A 25,610-nucleotide genomic window follows, 5' to 3' on the forward strand; every position below is an offset into this window, starting at 1 on the left:
CTTTGCCGGTGAAGTACATTTTCTTCAGGTAATTCCGATACTGCCACCAAGCATTCTTGAAGATAGCAGAGGTATTAGCACAGGTTACCTCATCCCGAGTTTCCAAATCAGTCCTTCTCTATAGAGAAAAATGGGAAAATTTGTTGTATTATAACCATTAATGAGGTAGGATGTATGGGACAAAGCAAAGTAATTGCCATGAATAACATTACTTACACATAACTCCTGGACAAACACCTGCAACTGGCATTTTCCTTCATCTTCAGTACAATATTTCCAAGATGGGAAGATACACACATACAATTTAACAACATCAAATGCGATAGATGCTAAACTACGACTAGCTGGTGGTGCTTCCTCCACAGGAATAGGCGTACTAACTGGTGGAGTTGGGGTTCGCCGTGGTAGTACTGGCCCTTTGGGCACTGGAGCTGCCTTACTAACTGCTCTTGTTTGGGAGCTCTACGGTGGAGATGGTGCTGTGTCAACAGGAACTGGGTTACTATCTGCTGGGGTGGGGGTTAGATTGGGTGAAGTTGGTTCTCTGTCCATCGTAGTAGGGGTACAATCTGTGAGAGTTTGGGTTATGTGTGGTAGGGCTGGTTCTCGTGCATGTACAACCGGGGTGCTATCTCCACCAAGAGGTAGCACTGTTTTATTTAAAGACTGTGTTTTTAATCCTCTAGATGCTTGCATCACCCGCTCCAATTCAAATGACTGATAAACAGGAAACATAATTGAATGTACAGACATTGTATGAGAGACAGATGCAATAGATAGTGTGGAAAAAGAGGTTATGAAATTGTTGACATGTATATTGTTTAACCAAAACGGATAGCATGACATAATTTCACATATATGATGTCTATCTAAACTGGATAGCATAGCATAACATAATTCAAAGATATGATGAATAACTAAATAGGATCACATGACATAATTCACCTACATGTTATCTAAGTAGTCAGGATCGCATCATTTAATTCACATATGTGATTTATATGCTAAACAGAGGGCATTAGATATGATGTCTGAACTAAGAACATGGTGTTCAATATTGTGTATATGATGTCTAATCTATGCAATGCAAGACACCATATGCATGATATGAGCAGTATAACTGTGCCAAGTTAGAGCATACACCTCGGTGGGGGAATAGGACTGGTCATCTGTCTCTGAATCCATCTCTGAGGAGCTATCGGGACCCAACAAGAGATCTGCTTCGACAGGTAGCACTGTCTGCTCTGAAGGCCTTGTTTTCACTCCAGATTTTTCAATTTCCCACCCAAATGGCTGATTCACAGGAAGAGTAGTTTAATGTACAAACATTGTTGACAAATGGAAATGTAATGAAGAAAAGGATGGGCAAGATATCATTCAAATATATGATGCCTGGTTAAACAGGATGGCATTTCACATTTCACGTATATTATGGCTGGCTAAAAGACATGAAACTGCACAATTCCCATATATGATATAGAAACTAAACAGGTGGCATTACAGAACATGTCTAAACTAAGAAGATGACATATATGATGTCAAAAGTAGGCACTGCAAGGCAACATATGCATGATATGACTAATATCATCACACCAAGGTAGAGAAAACACCTTGGGGGTAAATAGGAGTGGTCAGCGGTGTCTGAATCCGCCTCAGAACAAATATCTTCCTCTGGATTACAATCTGGAGAGGGGTGGGGAGGGTTTGCCATTGAACCCACCATGGAGCGATGTCTGCATGACATTGTATTGCCGTGCAAAACTCATCTCTTTTTCTCTACATGTTCAGCATGACTATGTACAATATCTGACATGCATACGAAGAAAATATGGTGAGATTATGTAAGGAGAGCATGCAGAATTTAGAGTGATGGTAACAACCAGTGGATGGATCCAAAAATAATGATAGCAGGCTGATGATTGCTTTAATTTAAGAAAAAGACAGATGATGATTGCTTTACTATTTGTTTCCCACCCAAGATGAACAACATAGGCATACCCTAGGTGAACCAGATATTAGACAGAGATACTATTCATTGCTTCCTCGATATGTGCCCCACAACTAATTTAGAACTCAAGTTTGAACATTAATTTGGACCTGACTTGGAGTCCAAGAGGTGAACAAGACGATAAATTAGCATGTAATTTTAAGCAATGCATAACATAAGAGAATCAAAAGAGTGTGACCTCTTTTGTGGACCCGCGTACTCCTCAGGTTCATGTGCTGAGGCGATGATGGTGATGCCGTTGCGGTGGGTGTCAGCGACAGGGAAGGAGATCTGAGGCGGCGAAAGATGGTCAGGAGTCGTGATGTCTGGTTTGGTGGATGTTTCTGTCAATGGAGCACCTCAGGTGAGGTGGACGACGTCGTGGCAGGAGCAGGACAAACCACACAAAGTTCCCTTCGACACCTACCTGTACCTGAAGTAATTTTGTAAGGGCTCATCTGGCTTAAATGATTCTAAAAACGCAGGGATAGGAAAAACACCAGAATAGGATAGGAATGCACAAGGTAAACAGAGCATTTGTAAACACAGGATTTCTGTCAACTTGGGTGTTTAGTTTACAGGAATTGGAAGAGCAGAGGAATGCAAAGAAACATGGCCAGAATAAAGTGAAACCATATGAAAGCGTGTACAGTTAGAATGTTATTCTGCCACTAATGCACTTGTTCTTGTTTTCATGCATAGGATTTTGAAAAGTAGGTCCAGGTGGATGTTTTGCTTCATTCCTTTCAACAAAATGCATGAATAATTGAATAGTAGAGTGCCATTGGAAAATTCCCTATTGCTATGTTTTTCCGTCAAACCAAAATAGCCCTATTGGATCGACATGAATGTATAGTAATAAGTGATGCAACAAGTGTACAACCTCTTTGCCGTGGCCGTGTCGACCTCAACATCATTGGGTTGGTCGCTGAAGAAGCTGAGGCAGAGGTGGCTATCGGAGGTGTGGAGGAAGATCCGAGGAATTTGTAGATGGCGTCCATGGCACTGCTCTGTTGTGATGTATCGTTCTGTCGTTGGAGCAGCCCCGGTGAGCCGTATGACGTCAAGGCTGAAGCAGCACAAGACAGACATCATCAATCTCAAGTGGGATTCTAATAGCATCTCTAATAGATGATGTAAAATAGATGTAAAATTTACATCACCAAAAACAACCTGACTACAACAGATGAGGTAAAAACTGTTGACTCTGAACTTAACTGTTGAAGCTGAAATTTACTGTGGAATCTGAATGTTACTGTCGAAACTGAACGCAATGGTAGCAGAGAGGCACTTGACATGTAGTTTAGGGAGGGCCTGTAGTTGATCTTCAACCTGCACCCCCTGAGCTGCCAGCCACCACCGGCCGAACCGCCAGCCCCAGCGCCGCCTCGCAGACCCGAAACAACTCCCCACCGCCAGTCCGCCGCCGCCCCGGCCAGCCCTATAGGCCCCCCGCCCCCACCCTAAAACCTAAGATAGATAGTGGGGTACCTCTCCCGCGAGCCCTCGTCCCCGCTACGGGTGGTTCTTCCTTAACTCCGGCAAGCCCCCCACCCCCACCCCCTGAAAATCGACTGACCCAAAAGTCAATTCAGTCGACTGAAGTGTAGCTAAATTGGAGCAGAGCAGCAGCACGAGCGAGGGGGAGAGCAGCAGTAGCAACGCGAGCAAGCGAGCGAGAGCTAGAGCAGCAGCAGCAGCGCGAGCGAGAGCCGGAACAGCAGCAGCAGATCCGACTGGTATGGACGCCGCCGTCTAAGGGGCCTCGCACTGGGCGAGAGCCGCCATGGAGATGTCGCCCACGGGGCTGGCTTCAAGGTAGCCGCCCCATGGGGGTGCGGGATGGAGAACCATCGGCGCCGGGAGGTCGAGATAAGGAGAAGGTGCGATGCCATGAGTGTACAACCTCTTTGGGGGCACTGAGTAGGCCTCAGCTTCGTTCGAGGATTCGGTGAGGATGTTGCGGTTCTGGTGGACCAAGTTAAGGCGGTGCTGTGGGGATGGAGCAGCCGCGATAGACGAGGCGTTCGTCGGAGCAGCTCCTTGGAGGTGGAGGACGGGGCGGCTGAACCGGCGGGACGACGAGATGGATGAAGGATCCTCATCCGGGGAGGTGGACAAGGGACATCGAGCTGTTGCGGTGGACGACGTCGTCGGGGAAGAGGCTCCAGCTGGGCAGCGGTGAGGTGGCGGACGGATGAGGGTGGGGTTTCGCGTCTGGAGCGGAGAGGTTATGGCGGCCTGGGATTTCGAATGGCGAAAAGGAGGCGATAGGAGGGGGTGAACCATGACTTAGGGACGCGCTTGTCCATAATGTAAGGTGTGTTACAAAAGTACCCCCACCGATTTGAACTAGCGGCCCTTTCAGCTCAGGGTTAGAAGGGGGATTTCGCATGTCGAGATTTGGCAGCTGGAGGGAGTTTTCGCGCACGTTGTAATTTCAGGATAGCAAGGCGCGGGTTGTGAAGGGGCCAGTTTTGGGAGCACGATATCTGAATTTTCGGGATATAACAAGGCGTGGGTTGAATTTTAGGGACAATCCTAACGTGTAATATTATACTTGTACGTACCAAATCAATTCGCACTTCCCTCAGCCAAAAAGAAAACGAAAAAATAAAACTATTCACACCACACAAAGAGAGTGTCTTGCCCCGTTTTGCTATAAAAATGCTATTTAAAGCTACTCATACCAACAATTTAGTGCAATTAAATGCTATTCGGTAGTATGAATCCATGTTATGTCTAATTAAATTTTTTCGCTTGCTGTATAATGCAAGTAACCTACTCATACCAACATTTTAGTCCATTCTAAATATCTACTACCGCTGCAATTCGAACTGAATTTGAATTCGTTTCTCTATTTCAATAAGAATCTACAATCATGATTGTTGCCAACTTCAACCATCATTCGTGTATTACCTTAATAACACAGCACATGATTACTATGGAGATAGATATGAACTATGTGTACTACATGAGCTCGAATTCTATTTTTTGAATACACTTGATGTTGATTCCAAATAATAGTACATTTGATGTACTAACTATATATTCATAATCTAAACCATGTTCCATACGTGTACACCATGTTTATCACACATAGTATAGTGCCCCGCCCCCTACATTATGACAAATATTTAGACCTGAGCTGCAAAAGCCACACATTAGCCCAAATTATGACCAATTTCTATATGTTATACGTAGTACTAGCAAATATGGAGAGGAGAGGCCTAATTTGCAAATATGGAGAGGGGTGTGGGTATCTTTTTTCAAAATTGCCATCGTTTCCTTCCTATTAGTCAGATATAAATCGGATAGCCTATATTGCAGGATGGCACCATCATCAACAACTCCATTTTTTATAAGAGTAGAGATAAAATATATTATATGTAGTATATTCACACATGCATCGGTTTAAAACATTATGATAAATTCTTCAAAAATCCGAATTCACTTTTTATAATGAAGTATGATCTCTATTCGTCTTTTACATCCATAGAATATAAAACAATTTTTATGGAGAAAAAGGTAGTCCGCTCCACTATATACAATGGAGCCTCCCTGCCTAGTTTGTCTCTCTTCAGAGTTTCTCACACAAGGCTGCGATGCCTCTCTCTCTCTCCCATCGTTGGTCACTGATCCGGCCGCATCCCGTCCGCCGTCGGAAAGGGAGGACGTGCATCATTTCTCCATTCGACGGCGCCGAGGCAGCACATCCTGATCTGCGGTCCACGCCGTTCTCTCTGACCAAGCTTCGGCACGGTAGGGCCTACGCCACCTGCTCGCTGTCGCAGTATGGGCAGATTCCGCCCGCCACCGCTCACCTAGTTACATCCCGACGACCTCCAGGTATCCCCTCCAGCCTTGCTCCACTACCCGTCTTCCCACGCCGCTGCATGTGGATCTTCCATAGTTCTTTGCACAAAACGTAGCTCGTCTGGCATACTTTCCATATTGCAATATCGTCCTCACACCGTTTTAGACAAACACAACCATGTTGTTATCTTCCCTTAGGACAAGGAATATGCTTCTTTTTTGTCGTCGCAACTGTCATCAACAATATTTGTCTTTTTACAAATTTCAAATGGGCATATTTTAGAGTGCAGATTCACTCATTTTTCTTCGTATGTGTACTCCCTCCATTCCTAAATATTTGTCTTTCTAGAGATTTCAACAAGTGACTACATATGGAGCACAATGAGTGAATCTACACTCTAAAATATGTCTATATACATCCGTATGTAATAGTCCATTTGAATCTCTAAAAAGACAATTATTTGAGTAGTCACTCATTGAAATCTCTAGAAAGAAAAATACTCCGGAGTATATTTAAGAACCGAGGGGGTAGTGCATAGCCGCATGGGAGACTCAGACTGGTCGTTGCGCCGCATTAATAGTGAGTAATGAGCAGTCAAATCATAAGCCCCACCTTTCCCACTGTAAGTTGCTTGGAAGAAGCAACCATCAATATGCTCTTCTTTGAATCCTCTCATACTACTCCATCCGTCACTGTTTATAGAGCGCGCTTCAGAAAAAGAGAAAATCTCTGGGACCAAGGCGACTAGCGATCGGCCTGAAAAATAGCATTGGTAGTTATAGCACGGCGTCTATTACTAGAGGAAATAATGTGTACACACATGCATGCAGTGCTTCCACCCCGGGTACACACATGCATGCATGTACTCCACTCCGTAGTACTACATCGAGAGAAAATTATGGTTACCACACCCTAATTAATTGAGCATTAAACCAAACACGTCTAAAGTCTCTTTGGTGGTGGAAATGCATTGAGAGAAATGCATCATAATGAAGCGTGCCCTGTAAACTGTGACGGTGGGAAGGAGTAGTATGAAGGTGCAAAACCAAGTACGCGTATGGCCAGTCAGTCAACGCACCTCCTCTTGGCATATCACTGACATGTGGGACTGGAGTGTGAGCAAACCGATCTCAATTGACGGCAAAATGGCCAACCTGCCATTCCATGAGAGAGACGAGGAGCGAGAACACACAGACGGGCTCGCACGGAGGCCAAGATATATTCGAGCATGGTTGATCGATATCATCATTACATGTTGGGCTGTCATTTTCTGCCCTTCTCCGGAATAAATGTGTACTTTATCAGAGATTAAAAAAAATAAGAGTACTGAGGCTCCACCATGCGGTTCTAGTAGTAGTGCTACTCGTACTACTAAACCTTGCGCTTGGCTCTTCGCCTCTTCGTGAAGTCGAACAATGATGGTACTCCGCCTGTTCGGTACTTAAGTGTATGCCTTTGGCAATCTGACACCGAATGAACTGATGCATGTCCACCGCCTGGGTGAGGGTACGTTGCATTAGTCAAAAGGCGTAAGCGAGCTTCACCTTGTCCTGCAAGCTTCTCCTCGTTCTGCTAGTTGACGGGACACACCAACAAGTAGTGCTAGTCCATACTCCCTCCTTTTCGGTTAATATGGCTTAATCTTTTTTGCGGGTAAATGAGAGAGCTTTATTCATATATAAGAATTCTTAGGACGATCATCCAAGACACTGGTCACTAGGAAGCGAGGTACGCCGCAGAAAAAGAAGTAGGAAGCGAGGTTTTTCCTCAAGCCAGCTCTCGGCCACATTTAAAGTGCAGCAAGCACGGTTCGCACAAAGATGCGCTGCAAGGTTTGCTGACCTGTTTACATGCTGAATAACAAAAAAAAGAGGAAATATTACCGAGCGCTCCTATTTGTAACAGGATATGAGCCAGAATTAAGCGAGAATTGTGGCGAGTGTTCCATGCAATCAACTTCCATTATCACATGCGAGAACCCTCGAAGAGAACCAAATGTGTTGAAGATTGCTTTATCACATTATAAAAATATAATAAGAGTGCAGACGCTCCTTCATCCGGTTCCTAGTACTACCTCTATAGACTATAGTACTAGTAAACTTTGTGGTTGGCAGTTCGTCTCTTCGGGAAGTGCAACAGTAATAGTACTACTACTATAGTGTATGCTATTGGCAATCTGACACCGAATTAATTGTTGCACGTCCACCGCCTGAGCAAAGGACAGCTTGCATTAGTCAAAAGTTTCTCCTTTTCCTGCGAGCCACCGCGCGCAAGCTTCTCCCGTCCTGCAAGCTTCTCCTCGTTCGGCAAGTTGACAGGACAAAGCAAAGTAATGCTAGTCCATACTGCCTCCTCTCCGGTTAATATGGCTTAATTTCAAACGAGATAAATACATTGTCTGTCACTGTATATTTTTAAAAATATGGTCAGTGGACTTCATAGTACGCTCATTGCGCTCAATATATACATTTTCCGGTGTTTATACGGTCACTAGCTCACCCTGGCTGAGTATGTGTGTGCATGCACGTGTAGGTTGAGCACTTGAGCGTGACCGTGTGTATTCCGTCGTGTGCTCGGACATGCATGCACTAGGGCGTCGCGCGCGTTTTTGCGTCCATGTGTACGTGTGACTATTGCATACACGTAGGGGGAGTACATGTAGGGGCCACTAAAGGAGGAGTCAAATCACACAGTAAGTTAGTCAAAAGAAGAAACCATCATTTCACTCTTCAATGACATGTACGCAATATAAAATGGTTGATATGGAGAGAAAAACAAAACCACTATATATACACTAGCAGGAGCCTAAGCTACAAGCCTGCTTGCTTGGGTTGCTCTCTTCACAAGCATAGAACGACGGTGGCCACACTGCTGGTCACATATCCGACCTGATCCTGCAGCTAGGGGAAGGGAACAATGTTCTACGTAGACGCGGTTGACATCGGCGAGGGATAAAATCCAGAGTCGGTGTGTCCCAATTGGGGGTCACCGTGGTATGGGCTGATGCTGCGTCCCAACCGCCCTTCTAGCTACAGCCCGATGTCCATTTCGAAAATATTAGTGCATGTCAACAAAAATTCTGTTCCGTTTCAAAAAAAGCATATAAGCTGTTACTTCTTACCCAAATGATCTTTATATCCAACAGACGCAAAATATCCATTCGACTGTTCGAAATTACTTTCACTTCTGATCTGATGTTGAGGTAATTGCTGCATCGCCACCAAAGCCCACCATCTCTTAAGCTAAAGTAGACCGAGCTAACCCCCATATTAGCATATTACTAAGATAAGCAGAAGGCACTGTAGAATCATTTAGGACGTGAGCTTGTCAATCTCAATGTGGAGGGACACCAGCTTAGCCCCGGCCAGCAGCTTGGGCGGAACTGTGAAGAAGGTCAGCTCCTGAACGGCGACGTCGCTGGGATCCCCGCTGCTTGTCACCTCCATTTCCACCTTGACGGCGTCGGTCCTCCCTTTGGGCTCCCCCGGCGGGCCGTCACTACAAGAAATATGTCAACTTGTGACCTTGACTATTGGTCACTGAAAGGTCATTGTTTTTCATTTGTGACCTTTTTGTGACCAAAAATAGAAGGTCAAAAGTTGGCAGTCGTAAACTGAAATTAATGACCTTCTCTGTGAGAAGGTCGTAGACATTTATGACCAAAACAGAAGGTCGTTGAACCCATGACCTTTTGTTTTGGTCACTGGCTGTCTGCCCAGGTCACGTCAGATCCGACGTGGCAATCTGACATGGCAAAATTGCGACCAATTAAAAAGGTCACCGACAAGATTCAGCCCAGGCCAGTTCAGTCTTCCTTGTGGGCCAAGCCCATTTATTATTATTTTCCTGTCAATTTATGTGAGCTACATGGGCCAAGCCCAAGAATTCATCTTCTTTTTCTTCTAGGACATGGACTTCTATAGTCCATTTCGGTTTTGGGCCTTCTATAGTCCATTTCGTTTTTGCGCCTCAGCCATTTCATAGTCCATTTCGTTTTTGAGCCTCCATATCAAACTTTCAGGAACTTGCTCGCAGGACACAAGCTTATTCCAGCGACAGTGAAACAGAGAGGAAATTCGAACAAGTAGCGAGATCATTTTATTTCTTTCAACATGAAAGGACTTTTGAAACAGCCACGAGCACAAAGTAGGTACATTCAACAGAGTCTAAATTAACATCAAAATGAAGCAACAAAGGGCAGTCTGAGAACATGAACTACATGGGACACGGTAGCTACCATTTCTACCAGCTGCAGCTGCTTGAAAGAGGGACTACCAAGGAGCTAAACTAACAACGACCATCCATCATAAATTGGTGACTTCAACAATAAGCGACAACAACGACATTCTAGAGACCCCCTCCCCCCACTGTTGCTTGGTGTGCCGCATCACTAGTCACCCTGCACACAACAAGTTTTCATATGTTTAGAGAAAATCAACATGCTGAGCGGTTAGGGAATACACGGGGAGGAAGTGGGCGGGTGGATCAGGATGGTCTCACCTCGTTGTCGTCATCCTTGTCGCTCACCTCAGACTTGGACTTGTCATATTTGCTCGATGCCTCTCCTGCGTGAAACAGGGATAGGCTCGAAAGAGCGTGGATCAATACAACAACAGTACAACATATAGTATCGGCAACATTAACTACTCCAAATCAACAGCAACTACAGCATACCAGATCAACAACTACTACTACAGCAAGATCAATAGAGCATCCACTATTCACTATTCGCCCTAGTTGAGCATTTAAGTTGGCACATGATGAAGTAAACATTCGGTGAACATGTAATATCTAGGAGTTAAAGATTTAGCATGTAGTGAACATGGAATCTTTCACATACACAACAACGCTAAAAATAGACAATGCATGCAATTCCCAGGACCAACGACACATAAACAACGACCTCCTCCATGAGCATCTCAGTATCACTTACATCATAGACTCCAAACAGAAAGGAACATGTACAACGGTGAGCATGTAAATCGGGACACACACCTATACTGCTGTACAACATCTAGCCACCGTGGCAGAGGCCATGCTACATGTGTGCCTCCCTTGTGAGTGGGACTGCATCTATACAATTGTACAATGGAAAATGAATTAGAACTAAACAACAATTATGAGTATAACAGAAGGCAGGGACTGTACTGTGCTCTGTGCAATTTTATCAGTAAAAGCTTAAGTTATAGAACAAAATTTAACAGTATAAACAGGTAGAGACCGTGCAAGTTTATCAGCACAAGCTAGATATATAAACAACATTTAACTGTATAAACAAAAGGCAAAGACTATACTGCACAAGCGTATCACTATAAACTGAATCTATAAACAAAATATCTACTACACAAGTGCATACAGTACTCAACATCTACTACACAAGTGCATACCGTACTCAACATTCACTCAAAGTATGTTGTGCAGGATCGCACCATTCCATTTTCACTCAAAGTACAATAGTACATCACATTTTTGGATGATCACCAAACGCAAAACTACTCCTGACTATGATCATCAACATCTACTATTCCTAACTACTCCCTGTGCAATCCTACTGTGCAGTAAAACTTCCTCACCCTCCATTCACCCTGTTCAAGCAGTACTCTAGTAAAACTACCCCTAATGCTATAGCAGTTAACAGCAAGTGAAATTATTGTGATGTGCAAAATTTACAGTAAATACTCCACTAAATATTACTGAAACTTAACATAAGTTAACTAAGCTTTTTCAGTTTCAGAATGTACAAGTCAGAAAATAAGCTTGCACGCAAGTTTATGTAAGTAATGCACACTGGAGTACAATACTTCTATGGATTTCTGCAAATAATTCATGATTTTCTAACTAATCCAAGATGTCCATTTAATTAACTGGAAAAGTAAGTTAAATCTTGGTGAATCTTGTTAAATACTCCAAGCAAAATTACTCCACACATGTACAGTTCAACCTTGTTAAATACTCTAAGCAAAATTACTGGATTACTGGAGTACTACAAGTTAAATGTGTTGCACATGTCTCAAGGAACCAGCAGCGCTGCTTGCCCCCTTGGTCCAACTCCTTGCTGTGCAGGATGACCGACACTCGAATGCAGACAATACAAAACAATACATTACAAAATAATACAAAAGTATGAAGGCAAACATCTAAGTAAACATGATTGGCAGGAATGCAGCATCATGCATGTGCCGACTGCCCCACAGGAAACCCTACTACAATGATAGGGCTTCGGTAAAGGGACATTGCTGGTAACTAATCGCGAAGTTCTGATGAAGTAAACCCCAGAAATAAAAGCTCGAAGACGGATGGGCAAAAGCTCACGGGCTTCAATAATCATGCTAGCCTTTTCAGATGGTTTAAAGTAGGGAAAGGAAGAAACTGGTAAGTTTTGCTGGAGCAGAACTGACATTATTTTCTAGCCTAGACCCAAACAAGAAATGTACAGAATATACTAGCGGCAATCTTATCACCATTAATAGTACAATAAACTCGGATCTTATAGATCAAACTGAACACTATATATGCAGAATATTTACAGCTAAGATTTATCTTTGGACTGTATTTGGACACTAAATATGCAGAATATTTTAGATTACCAACAATAAAAGTTCATGACTGTCAACCAGGAATGTACAGTTTCTGGCAATCAGTTAAAACAAGGGAAGAATCTATATATCACATTCAAGGAACTAAGTTGATGTTATCAGCATCCAAAATCCTTTGAAAAGCCTACATGTGAAACTAGAAGAAGCACAGTGGCCCGATGTGCTTAGGGGTCAGGGAGGAGGACGATTAGAGAGCGCAGCGGCATCCATGGCGTCGGAGCCAAACATGCCTCCATGGCCACAGCCAACTCCCTCTTCTACCACTTTCAACAAGAACTTGTGATCCCTGTAATGTATCGCTGTTAAATAAAGCAACACATAAGCATATGGAAGAAAGCCTTTTGAGCAGCTCTCCAATTACATAGAACAACAAATGTAGCAAAGGGCCCTGCGATGGTCAGATATGCCTTGCCTTGTAGTGTGGTGAGTAAGAACTAGAGAGAGGAAATGGTAATTAGTACCTTCCTGATGCCCGTGAAACGCAGAAGCAACTGTGATAGTCCCATCCGTGGTCTCCACAACTGCAAAAGAATGAAGAAGATGGTTACCGAGGCACCCAAGTTACTTCATAATCTGCACAGGATTTACCCAAAATGTAGCGCCTATGTAGAAGAAACTATGAAATGTGTAGAAGAATCATCACATGAACAAACAAACACGACCCTCATGAACTTGGAAGGCTGTGAACACTAGCAGGACGCACGACAGACCTTGGAAGACTGACTGCGTGTAACCTGGGAAGAATACAAATAACACAGGGGCATAATACCAATCCTACACACTTCACTTCTATGCTGGTTGGAATAGGATAGCATACAAGAATTAGTACATCCTGAATCACGATTGGATGTGACAGAGATGCAAAAAATATACAGAGTAGTTGATTCCTAAGCATGATAACATATAAACATGTCAAGGCACACTGTCAGTTACTATGATTGACATTTTTGTCAACAGACGCTACAAACAAGTCACGTGTTGGTCACACATTAGCACATGAAGCTACCAACCGATCGAATCTTTTGCTTCTAGAAACACTCTGTTCATCACAAGATATAGAATGCAGTATAGAACTCTATTCAGCACAAACCACATTGTATAGTCTTTTAACTCTGTTCAGCAAAAACTAGAGAGTGTAGTCTACAATCTGTTCAGTTAAAAATACAAAGTACTAAACTCTACACTAGTACCGACCCTGTCGGCTGTTCCTTGCTCTGAAACTCTGAAATTCTGTCACTTCTATGCTAGTACTATAAAGTAGTACTCCACAGCATCCTGAATCCTTGGCAATACAATCTGCCAGAAGATGTTGCACAAGAATGCCATAGCAAAAGGATCATTCGCGGCCAGGATCATTTGTCAGCACGAAACAAGTATTTGGTGTGCAAGACCTGTAATTACGCAATGGAGACAGCAAAGGAAACTCACCAAAACATTTCGGCCTCCTGTCGCTGCGCGTGACCTTGAGCACTTCCATCGCGGATTCGGTAGCATCGCCGTCACGAGGTCCTCTCCCGGCGACCGAAAGAAGAGGAGCGAACCAAGTGGCGGCCGAGCATGGGGGCTCCTTGCCCAGCGCGGCCCTTGCGCATATCCGTCACGGCCAGGCGAAGCTGTGCTTCTGGACCACGGCCGTTGACAAGCTCCCGCCGCCGCCGACGGGGCGGAGTTGGCGCGTCGCGGATCTGCCTGCAGAAGCGTGCGCTAGCCAAGGGAAGAGAGAGAGAGAGAGAGAAGGTTGGTGGGGGCGGCGCCTGTGGGGGAGATGGGCATCGAGGTCGTCAGTGGGGAAGCGTGCGCCTTAACTTGCCGGAATCGAGTGGAGCAGAGGAGTCGCGGGAGGGAGAGAGAGAGGGCTCTCGGGGGAGAAGGGCGTGGGGGAGGCCATGGACAGCGGGGAGGTGGAGGTGGCGATCTAGAAATGAGGAGGTGGCGGCTGCGATCTGCACGGGAGGAGGTGGTGTGCGGGGGAGAGAGGGGCTAGGGTTCACTACACGGGGGAGAGGGGAGATGATCTAAGGGGGGAGGGAGAGAAAGAAAGAATGGAGGTGGGCGGGGGGGTGGAAAATGTCCATGAGGACAGACCTAGGGTTTCGGCTCGGGTGGGTTTGGGCCGTTGGATCCGGAAGCATCCAACGGTGGTTGATGCGTGATCCGCGTGATATGCTCATGGTCCAATCAGAACGCAACAAACCATTTGATGACCTTATGACCATATAAATTGGTCATGATCGATTTAAGATAAAAAATTTCATTCCATTTTTCAGTGCTCAAAATGAGTATTTTTGTGAAAGTCCTTTCAAATATTTTTTCAAATGATATCATATTTTGCACAAGTTTACATCATAGATTTGCAAACAATATTGACAAAGGGAGTTTTTATTTCCTTTGCACGAAAAATCAATTTTCCATTTTTCGAGTGCCCAAAATAAGTTTTTTTGTGAAGGACCTATAATATATTTGTTGCAAAATTGGACCAAATCATTTTTCTAAAATACTAGGCCATATTTAATGCACAATTGACCAAATGGTTGGGTGTAAAAAGTTTTGATCCACCTCTCGTGAAAAAGACAAATTTCCGCCGATTCAGGTGGAAGCGGGTCAAATTTGAATTGTAGCTGCCTTGTAGTTTGCTCTTTATTTTTCCAAAAATAATTTCTAGGTGCATAAGTATCTATTTAATCAGAGAAACATCAAAAAAATTCGAAGATTCAACCACTAGCTAGGAATGGCCATTCCCGCCGTTTTGACCGCATTTTGAAACGGGCATAAAAAATTCAAAAAAATCAAAAAATTGGGAAACCTTCGCATTGTGTCATTATATGTGGCCAAGTTCCTAGGAAAAATAATAAACTTTTAATAAGGCAATTATTTTAAATAAGTGTTCTCAGAAACGAGCTATCACGTGTGCAGGTCAATGGCTTTCAAGCCGAATGATCAATCTTATGGCCACATTCATGGCATAGTTTGTTCAAATGATCTCATATTGTGCACAAGGGTGCATATTGGCATGGCAAACAATGTTGCCTAAGGAAGTTTTCACTTTCTTTGGATGAAAAAACAATTTTCCGTTTTTTGAGTGCCCAAAAGGAGGTTTTTTGTGAAGGACCTCCCAAATAATTATTGCAAAATTGGACGAAATAATTTTTATAAAATACTAGGCCATATTTAATGCACAATTGACCAAATGGTTGGGTGTAAAAAGTTTTGATCCACCTCTCGTGAAAAAGACAAATTTCCGCTGGTTCAGCTGGAAACGGGTCAAATTTGATATTTTTTTTTTCCAAAAATCATTTCTAGGTACATAAGTATCTATTTAATCAGAGAAACACCAAAAAAATTCCAAGATTCAACCACTAGTTAGGAACGGTCATTCCCGCCGTTTTGACCTCATTTTGAAACGGGCATAAAAAATTCAAAAAAAATCAAAAAATTGGGAAACCTTCACATTGTGTCATTATATGTGGCCAAGTTCCTAGGAAAAATAACAAACTTGTAATACGGCAATTATTTTTAAAAAGTGTTCTCAGAAACAAGCTATCACGTATGGAGATCAATGGCTTTCAAGCCAAATGATCAATATTATGGCCACATTCATGGCATAGTTTGTTCAAATTATCTCATATTGTGCACAGGGGTGCATATTGGAATGGTAAAAAATGTTGCCTAAGGAAGTTTTCATTTTCTTTGGACGAAAAAACAATTTTCCATTTTTCGAGTGCCCAAAAGGAGGTTTTTTTGTGAAGGACCTCCCAAATAATTGTTGCAAAATTGGACCAAATCATTTTTATAAAATACTAGGCCATATTTAATGCACAATTGACCAAATGTTTGGGTGTAAAAAGTTTTGATCCACCACTCGTGAAAAAGACAAATTTCCGCTGATTTAGCTGGAAGCGGGTCAAATTTGAACTGCAGCTGCCTCATAGTTTGCTATTTATTTTTTCACAAAATCATTTCTAGTTACATAAGTACCTATTTAGTCATAAATACATGGTTTGGTGGCGATACGTCGAGGTTTGGGCGGTGGCCAAGGGCCCCAACTCTAGAGCGCGTAAACTCGCATGCCCGCCACATGGTCACCGCATGAACGTGGCATTGCCATGTGTTCTGGGCGGCCTAGGCATGTCTAGTGGGTTGGGCACTCCCTAGGTAGGTGCTAGGAAGAAAATTACAGCATAAGATTCTCACGAGGAGACTGGTCGATGCTCAAACATGAATTAGCAGCCAAGTGTTTGATTAGCGGTACGGGAAATGTAAATGGCTAATGGGCGTGAGCTTTGGCTGAGGATGATCAGTTACTAAGAAGACCGTCTTCAGAAATTTTCAGCTCAAAAGGAGGAGCCTAGTTGGTACTTGCTTTGCAAAGTACCACATTGGACGTAAATACGAATGTTGAAGCTGGGCTCAAAATAATGAATGGATTGAGCTGGCATTTGGTGGAGGATGGTTATTTGGGCATAGGAAAGCACTGTAGAAAATGGATACTATTTTGACATGCCAAAGTGGTACTTCCTTCACAAAGTGCTGCTCTGAACAGAATAGGAAAATGAATAGTGTTGAATTATTTTTTAACTAGGCAAGGAGGTTTTCGACATATTTGATGAAGATATGATCCAAACAATTTATGAGAATTTTTTGGGAATTTTTGGAATAATAGAAATATAGGTTGCTTCACAACCTAGGGCAAAAATTGACACATGGACATGACACATAGGCAAAACTGATGAGATGGCGCCTAGTCATCGCAACCCACCACAATTTACAAGGCTATGACCATCTATATTGGTCGTTAACAACTAGAAATAAGGCAGCGGACTAGTGTTGTCTGCTTTATGACCATTTCGTGTAAGGAAATTACGACCTTTCTGACCAAAATGGTCGCAATGGTTTAGGGTTTGGAGCCCCCCGAACAGCTTTTGACCTTTATGACCAATTCTTCCAGGGTCACTGACAGAAGGTCACTAGTTGACATATTTCTTGTAGTGCGTTCGCCCACAGCTTGGCCATGTAGTGCGGCAGTGGGGAGGCCCCCACTCTGATGCAGACGACCGACATGGCGATAGGGGGGCCGATGTCGAGCATGCCGCCGACCAAGAAAAACGCGTGGCCGTCCTCCTCCACGAATAGCAAGAGTCATGGCTCCGACAATGACACTTGCAGCTGGAGTGCCTTGTCGTACTGGATCCTGTGCACGGGCATGGGATGCACGGTGCTGATGTGGTGGGAAAGCACCGGCGGCGGGCCTTCATAGCCGCAGACGGGCACGGGGCATTTGCAGGGCGTGAGCGGGCACATGCTCTAGTGATCGGCGAGCTTGTGGTAAGTGACGTAGAGCCCACAACCTTCGTGCGGGCTCTCCAACCTCACCGAGGAGAGGACGGCGTTCACCGCCATGTTCCGCACGTCGAAGCCACCGTTGCGCTCGCACTTCTGGCACTGCCGGTGGTTCCTGGGGCGCTCGACGCGGTAGTCCGTGCAAGCCAGGCGCCCTCCTTTGCACTGCACAAATCAATCAAACAACACATCAATCATGAAACCTGCACCTTGCTCGATCAACCAAACGGACGAGGAGTATTCAAACCTCATACACCGGAGGCTTCAAGGGGCGGAGGCACAAGGGGTAGTGGAGCAAGGTGATGTCCATCGAGACCATAGAGAGCTCCATCTTAGGGTCCCATTCCGTCTGCATGATCTCGCCCTCCTCGTGCACAACTATCTCTCGCTTTATTAGGGCCGGGGCATTACAAAGTTTTACCGTCACATATTCATACTACTTCAAGGTGCATTAAATCAACACATGCAAGTATCAAAAGGAGAGTCACGACATGCATGCATGTGTTGTAATTAATGCATCGGTAAACGCAAATTATTGAAATATATCGAGTGCAGTGCTTTGATGTGTTGCGTCAACTCATACAAGACCGAGAAGTTTGATTACTACAACGCTCTCTCGCCTTAACCGCAGCTGTCTTTGGCTGCATGACAGGTGGGCCACCGACCTGTTGGGCCCACCTGTCATGGACGCAAAGGCAGGAGCAGTAAGTGAATGAAGCTGCGTCCCTCCCTCGCCCATGAGCGTGGTGGCTGGCAGGACAATGAGAAGCCTTCGTTCGCTACACGCTCTCCCCCCCCCCCCCCCCCCCCCCGGTACGCGGTGGACATGTAGCAGTTCAATCGGTGTCAGATGGCCAGAAGCATACTATAGTACTCCTCCACTACAGTAGTACTCCATCATTGGCCCTGTTTGAATCCATGGGTTAGAGTTAGTTTGGGTTAGTTTGGACTCAACTAATCCAAAAATATCCAAACAGGAGGGTTAGTTTGGGTTAGGTGCATCTAACTCATCCAAAAAATCTGACCCACCCAAGAGGTGCTTATTTGGGTTAGTTCTTCTCAGGACCACTAAAAACACCTTTTTCTCTCGCTCTTCCCGAGGCAGATCCCTCCTCACTTCCTCGAAGCTTCTTGTCCTCTCCCTCCCTCCCTCTCGCACCGCCCGTGAAGGCGCCTCGCTGTATCCGCGCTCCATCTAACCCTGCTATCCAAACACCTTTTTGGTTAGAGTTAGTTCAGGGTTAGTTCTGGGTTAGAATCTAACTCTAACCTCTAACTGAGTTAGAGTATCCAAACAGGGCCATTGTTCGACTTCCCAAAGAGGCGAAGAGCCAAGCGCAGCCCGGACGCTCGTGTGGCAGTTTCATGTGTAGAGTAGTCTAGGATAGCGTGTACCGTGCCTGTAAGCTTAAAGGCTTGTTTGGTTCCAAATAAGTCACCAACTTATAAGTCGAAAAGTGAAAAAAGTGACTTATTTTGCCAAATAGACCCAACATATAAGTCACCCCCTTTTCCGTGGGTCCCATCACCTTTACATAAAAAAACAAGGTGAGAAGGTGTGGTCAGGGGACTTATAAGTCAGATGACAATCGAACAGGCGTGACTTATAAGTCACTAGTTTTAAGTCACCTGACTTATAAGTCAGGTGACTTATTGGAACCAAACATGCCCTAAAATCGTTGGGGTTGGCTCCATGCTATAGTTTTTGGTTAAAATAATCTTCTGGCCCTACCTGTCATCCTGGTGATTCTAGTTTGCACGCTCATTTGGTCAAGACAGGAATATATATTTTAATTTGTGGTGGGGTAAATGTTAGAGGTTGCAGCAAATGGAGTATTGTACACTGCGGGTCTTTCAGCCAAGTTTAGAGGCAACCATGTGGGGCAGTGCTATGATGTGTCGCGTCAACTCATACAACAAGGAGAAGCTTGATTTTATTACTAGTACATGCCTTCTCCCTCGCCCATGCGCGTGGTGGCTCGTAGACGAGGACAGGCTTTTGCTTATCCCTCCCGCTCATGGTGGATGGACATGCAGTAGTGGATTCGAACATGCAGCAGTGGATTCGATACTGTAGAAGCAGTAGTAGTAACATCATTGTTCGTCTTCTCGAAGAGGCGAACAGCCAAGTGCAACCCGAATGTGGCAGTTGCAAACCTGGGAGCACGCATATAGCTATGCTCTTGCATGAGACAAAATTGCTATGTGAGCCCACTATTGTACTACTACTTGCTAGTATAGCCCTGTAACCAGAAAGGAGTATTTGCCATTCTAGAGATTTCAACAAGTGACTAGACTGCACCAAGACGGAGTACATATGGAGCAAAATGGGTGAATCTATACCGTAAATAAATACATAGTTCTCTCGTTTTCATCTCGGCCTTGGTCGCGGTGCACAATATTGGGTATACTAGTACTATCATCTTGAAATTTACGAAGTCATGATAGGCACCTCGTCGTCGACGGGAACGTCTCCTGACACGAGATAGACGCGAGCGGCAGTCGCCTCGCCTCCATAGGTGCCTGAATGCCAAGGAGGGAGAGGGTAGCGGTTCCCGAGACGTTGAACGGTCAATGATGCATCCTCAAATTACTCTACATGCAGAGGGAATTAATTGGAGAAGCAGAATAGAGCCAGCACGATGTGAATGCAACAGAGTTTGGATTCTCATATAAAGGCGCCCCACCACTCCAATCCATCTACTCCTTAGTCTCTGCGCAACACTGCTCACTCCAATCCAAAACCAAGTGACCAGGAGCCAGAAGCACCTATGGAGGCAATGGTCGCGAGCGGCAATCGGCTGTGCCAAATCATCCAAGGCGCCGACCTGCGGCCCCGCACCGCGCAGCATTTCCAGACGGTGCTGGCGACCGTCGACGTAGCCCTCACCGACGCCGGCTTCGCTTCTCGCATGGACGAAATGATTTTCAATTCCATCCGCAAGTTCGCCGCCGTCAAGAAGCGTGTAGCGAAAGCTCCTACTAGTCCTGCCAGCCACCACGCTCATGCGCGAGGGAGGGACGCAGCTTCATTGACTTACTGCTCCTGCCTTTGCGTCTATGACAGGTGGGCCCAACAGGTGGTTGGCCCACCTGTCATGCAGCCAAAGGCAGGTGCAGTTAAGGCACCGGAGCTCAGTCCGCGAGGGAGAGGACGTTGTAGTAATCAAACTTCTCGGTGTTGTACGAGTTGACGCGACACATCAAAGCACTACACTCGATATAAGTCTTTTTACACATTTCAAATGGACTAATACATACGGATGTATGTAGACATATTTTGCTTCGTTTGTAGTCACCTGTTGCAATCTCTAAAAAGACTTATATTTGGAAATGGAGGGAGTACAACGCATGCATGCATGCCGTGACTTCCCTTTTGATACTTGCATGTGTTGATTTGATGCACCTTGCCAAATTTTTACTATAAATTCAACTAACCAAATTTTCATGCATGTCACAAAAAATTAGGGCTGTTTGGATTGTGACTACATTTGTCTTATGTTGCCACATTATTTTCCCACACTTGCCTAACTTGAGTTGCTTAAATTGTTAGACACACTTTGGCTTGCCTAAGGGAATCTTGCCACACTTTTTGTGTCTATGACATGTGGGGTTCACTGCTAATAAAAAATTCTTGTCTTAGGTGTGGCTAATAAAAAAGACTTATATTTAGGAATGGAGGGAGTAGAAAATATAAATAATAATGCATGGGGCAACCCACATTTCCAATAATTTTAGCCGTGGGCTTGTTCACAATTTTTAGGAGGGGTGGTTGTTCATTTAATGGAGGGACTTGTACCAAACTTGAACGATACAAAGTGCGACCTGGCACACCGTAACACCACTTGGAACAAGCGGGTAGCTATCTCAAAAAGCAATCAACAACTAAAAAACAGCGACCTGGCACGTAGTACACAATTTTAAAGGATTGTTTTGATGGAGTGAAAAAGGAAAACTACCCCACTACGTATATATAGGCCGGAGCTTACGCGCTTGCTTGCTAGGTTTGCTCTATTCACACACTCTCATCCTCTCCAGATCTAAACAAGATAGGGGTGGTAACACTGTCTTTCTCCCTTCAAAAAACACTATCTTTCTATCATCACCGCTGGTTACAGATCTGGACGTATCCCCCTCCGCCGGTGAAGGGGATGAGGGGCGGCATTTAGGCCGTCGTCGACAGCGAGGGAGGAGACCCACTGTCGGCCGCACCGTTATCTCTGGCCGAGCGCCAGCGCGAGAGGTCCTCCGATCCCTTCGTCGTTGCCCTAGTGTGGGCGGATCCGGCCTCCCGCCACCCACCTATCCACATCCCGACGACCTTCAGGTATATCTTCCTTCCAAACTGCCTTAGCTCTACTTCCCCAGCTCGCTACGTCGATGCATGTGCACCATTTTCTACCTCTCAGCCCCTCTCGATCGGATGGTCCAACGTCACCTATTTTTTCTTCTATTGTTAGAGGTAAACCTACTTCATGGAGTTGAATCTTGTACTTGGTTCAAACAAGAAATAAAGTGGGGGTGGGGGAATTTAGTATGTAGTACATTGGACTTGGTACAAACAGGAAGGAAAGGGGGTGAAAGTAGTATAGACTGGTCATCCAACCGGTCTCTTGGTCGAAAAGGGAAATATAGGGGTAACGCTATACACAGTGGTATGACCAGGACTGGATTTTCTATCCACACATAGGAGTCGGTGGCAAGAGTGAACAAAAATGGGACCAACCCAGATATGTTTCTTGGATGTTTGTTTCTCGGGGCAACAAACTATGAATCACCACTTTATGCCCCCGTTTAGGTACATGGTGCTAGACTGCTGGTGCACCCACTGTCCCATGCCCTTATACCAAATATTTAGCTATTCTTAATCCAATGCCCCTGGTAAAAATGAAGCCATGCCACTGTTATAAGCCATGACAAGTTTAGACAAATGTTTTTGCCTGTAATTGTTTGAGACAATGACTGTTTCCTCTGTAGCTTTTTGTGCAAATAGGGATATCCATTTCACCTGGTTGCTGTTGTGACCTTTTGGTGCACTGCACAAACTCTTCTTAAAAGAAGTGACTTTTGTGTTGTTTAACTGGAATGTCAGAATGGAACAGTTGGTTCATTTCGGTGGAACTGCACAAAGGGAGATCTGTGTTCCAATCCTCATCATCCATATTGGCACGATGACCCTCCTTTAGGTAAGAATGATATTTAATGCATGTGTTCATCTCTATTTTGCGACTGCCATGAGAAAATAATGCTAATTTTTACTAGTACACTTGTACTCCCTCACTGACAAAACCAATTCTGAAATAGAAGACCAATCATGTACTTGGTTTCACCAACTGGCGAGGAGACTGAGAAACAGAGCATGAAGAGGAGGAAGAAGAAGAGTAAACAGTGCCAAGGCGATCTTGCTGAAGCCAGAGGCCTCAGTCGAGGCCATTCAAGGGCTCCGGCAATGACTAGGGATGGCAATGGGTACCCATTACCCTCGTACCCTGTGGGTAAAAACCCTATTAGGGCAAGGATATGGGTTAAAAAATCCCCATGGGTACATTAATAGGAAAATTTCATACCCATCGGGTATAGTGGGTACGGGTATGGTTTAGTCTAACCCATACCCATGTACCCGCATATATTCTAACAAATAGGCCTTATATATTATTTATTTAAATATTAAGCATATTATATGTACATATATCCCACAACCCTAAACAGACCTCATCAGGCATTCATGTTAGGCCGCTGCACCACAATAGCTAGCCCACAAATGAGTATGCGTTGTTGTCATGATTTGTTGTTGTTTATAAATTATTATTATAAGTTGTTGTTCATGACTATGTAATGCTCAAATTGATGTGATGCAAATCTGGATAATTTACCCGCGGGTACCCATTTACCCTGATGGGTGACGGGTATGGGAAAAAATTGTACCCATCAACGGGTGATGGGTAATGTTTGGGATGACGGGTAAGGGTATGGGGTGGCTCCACCCGTACCCAAACCCTACAGGTGCCATCCCTAGCAATGACTACCTTACATGTGAGACGATCCTCCAGGGAGCCCTTCCACTTCTGCTGTCTCACTTAATTAATTAGGAGTACTTAAGTACCACTAATTTATTGCTGCCTAATTTTCCTGTCGGAGTTAAACAAATCTTTAGTAGCACCCTATGTTGAATCATGTACGTGTGTATGTTTGTCTATGAGGTGAATCATGTGGTGGAGCAGGGAGGGAATGCTAACTTTACCCATTAAGATAATGATGGTGCTTCTATTTGTTAGTGTATGTTTCATCAACTAGTCCCACTATTACAGTAATCTCACTCTCTCAATATATGTGCCAACAGGGATGCTCGATTTTGGTGGAACTGCAAAAAACTTTGGGTGCTTCATTGCCTTGGCAGCTTCCTTCCTTTCCTGTTAGTCGCTAATCTCGGCTTGCATTCTTCCTTTGCTGTCAGTCGCTTGGCTTATCTCGGCTTCCAGTCAAAGGAAATAGTAATTGATATGCTACCTCACATAGGTTGGTACTGGTCTTTATCCTGATTATTGTGCTTGTCATATTTATTGGTAATTTGGTATTGTGCTACTGTTTGCCGATTTCATAAAGGAGTAACTTGGAGCCTGAACTTGCAGGCAAATCATTACATCGGGTGATTTCAGTAGAACTGCACAAAAAGATCAGATGGACAGGTAGTTATGTTGCTGCTATCTACTCCAAAGTTCACTCAGACAAGCATCGATGTTGACAAGAAGAAGTGCCTATATTCATTCGAGTATCAACCAGCGTCAACCAATTGTCAAACTCCAAGTATTAGGAGAGTGAACCCCAAAAATATTGCTTGGCGCATAGCCCAGAGAAAGCAGTCCAGTCTTTGGTCCCAACTTGTGCCTTTTGGTTATCTGCACATATGGTAGCGAACTGTATGGCATGGAGTCTAAAGATTCCAGACAAGTTGGTTGACGCGTATATTCATCTGGCACTTAATTAGTCTGCACGCCAGGGATGCTCCATTTCAATTGAACTGCACAAAAATTTTGGGTGGATCATTTTCTCAACCGCCTCCTTTCTTGTCTGCAATGTAGAATTTTGGCGAGATACAGGACCAAGATGAGCCAGTAAACTAGTTGGATGAAAGTAGTGGCCAAGTTGCTCAAACCTCCCTCAGCACGAGGCCACTATTTGAGGATAAACCTACAAGCAAAGTTCAGATTGTCTATGCTGCCTCTTATGTACTCAAAAGTTTACTCGTAGAAGCATTAATTTTAGCAAGAAGTACCTCCGACTGAACACCATTTACTAGTCTGCAATTTAGAATGTTGGCAAGCTACAGGACCAATATGAGCCAGTAAAATAGTTGGATGAAAGTAGTGGCCAAGTTTATCAAACCTCCCTCGGCACGAGGCCACTATTTGATGATAAACCTACAAGCAAAGTTCAGATTGTCTGTGCTGCCTCTTATGTAATAATAATAATAATATAAACCTACAAGAAGTACCTCCGAATGAACACCATTTACCAGTCTGTACCCTAGGTAATTAAAGTTCTTCCATGGATCATATTGGCTGTGATCTCAATCATTTGGATGCTAAACATACTGAACATGTGTATATCTGGATCTTTTTGTGAATTATCTATGAATATTGTTGTGTGATCTATCAATCATTTGGATCCATAGACATGCTGAACTTGTGTATATATGAATCTTTTGAGTTGTTGATAGTGAATGTTGGCTATGAATATGAATGTGTCCTGTGAACCTGAGTTTGATATGAATGTTTACCTTTTTTGTTGTGCTTGTGTGTGAACTTGTTAGTATGCCTACTGTGGGGTATGTGACGTGTGGGTGTCAACGGTACACCTTATTCCCGAGAAGAAT

The 25,610-nt window shown here is 44.3% G+C and overlaps 1 pseudogene; it reads right to left on the reverse strand.

Moving 5' to 3' along the window:
- Nucleotides 1–9,115: 9,115 nt before the first annotated feature.
- On the reverse strand, nucleotides 9,116–19,041 carry LOC125525618 (annotated as a pseudogene).
- Nucleotides 19,042–25,610: the final 6,569 nt, after the last annotated feature.

The sequence above is a fragment of the Triticum urartu genome, chromosome 7 (genome assembly GCF_003073215.2).
Source record: "Triticum urartu cultivar G1812 chromosome 7, Tu2.1, whole genome shotgun sequence".
Taxonomy (NCBI): domain Eukaryota; kingdom Viridiplantae; phylum Streptophyta; class Magnoliopsida; order Poales; family Poaceae; genus Triticum; species Triticum urartu.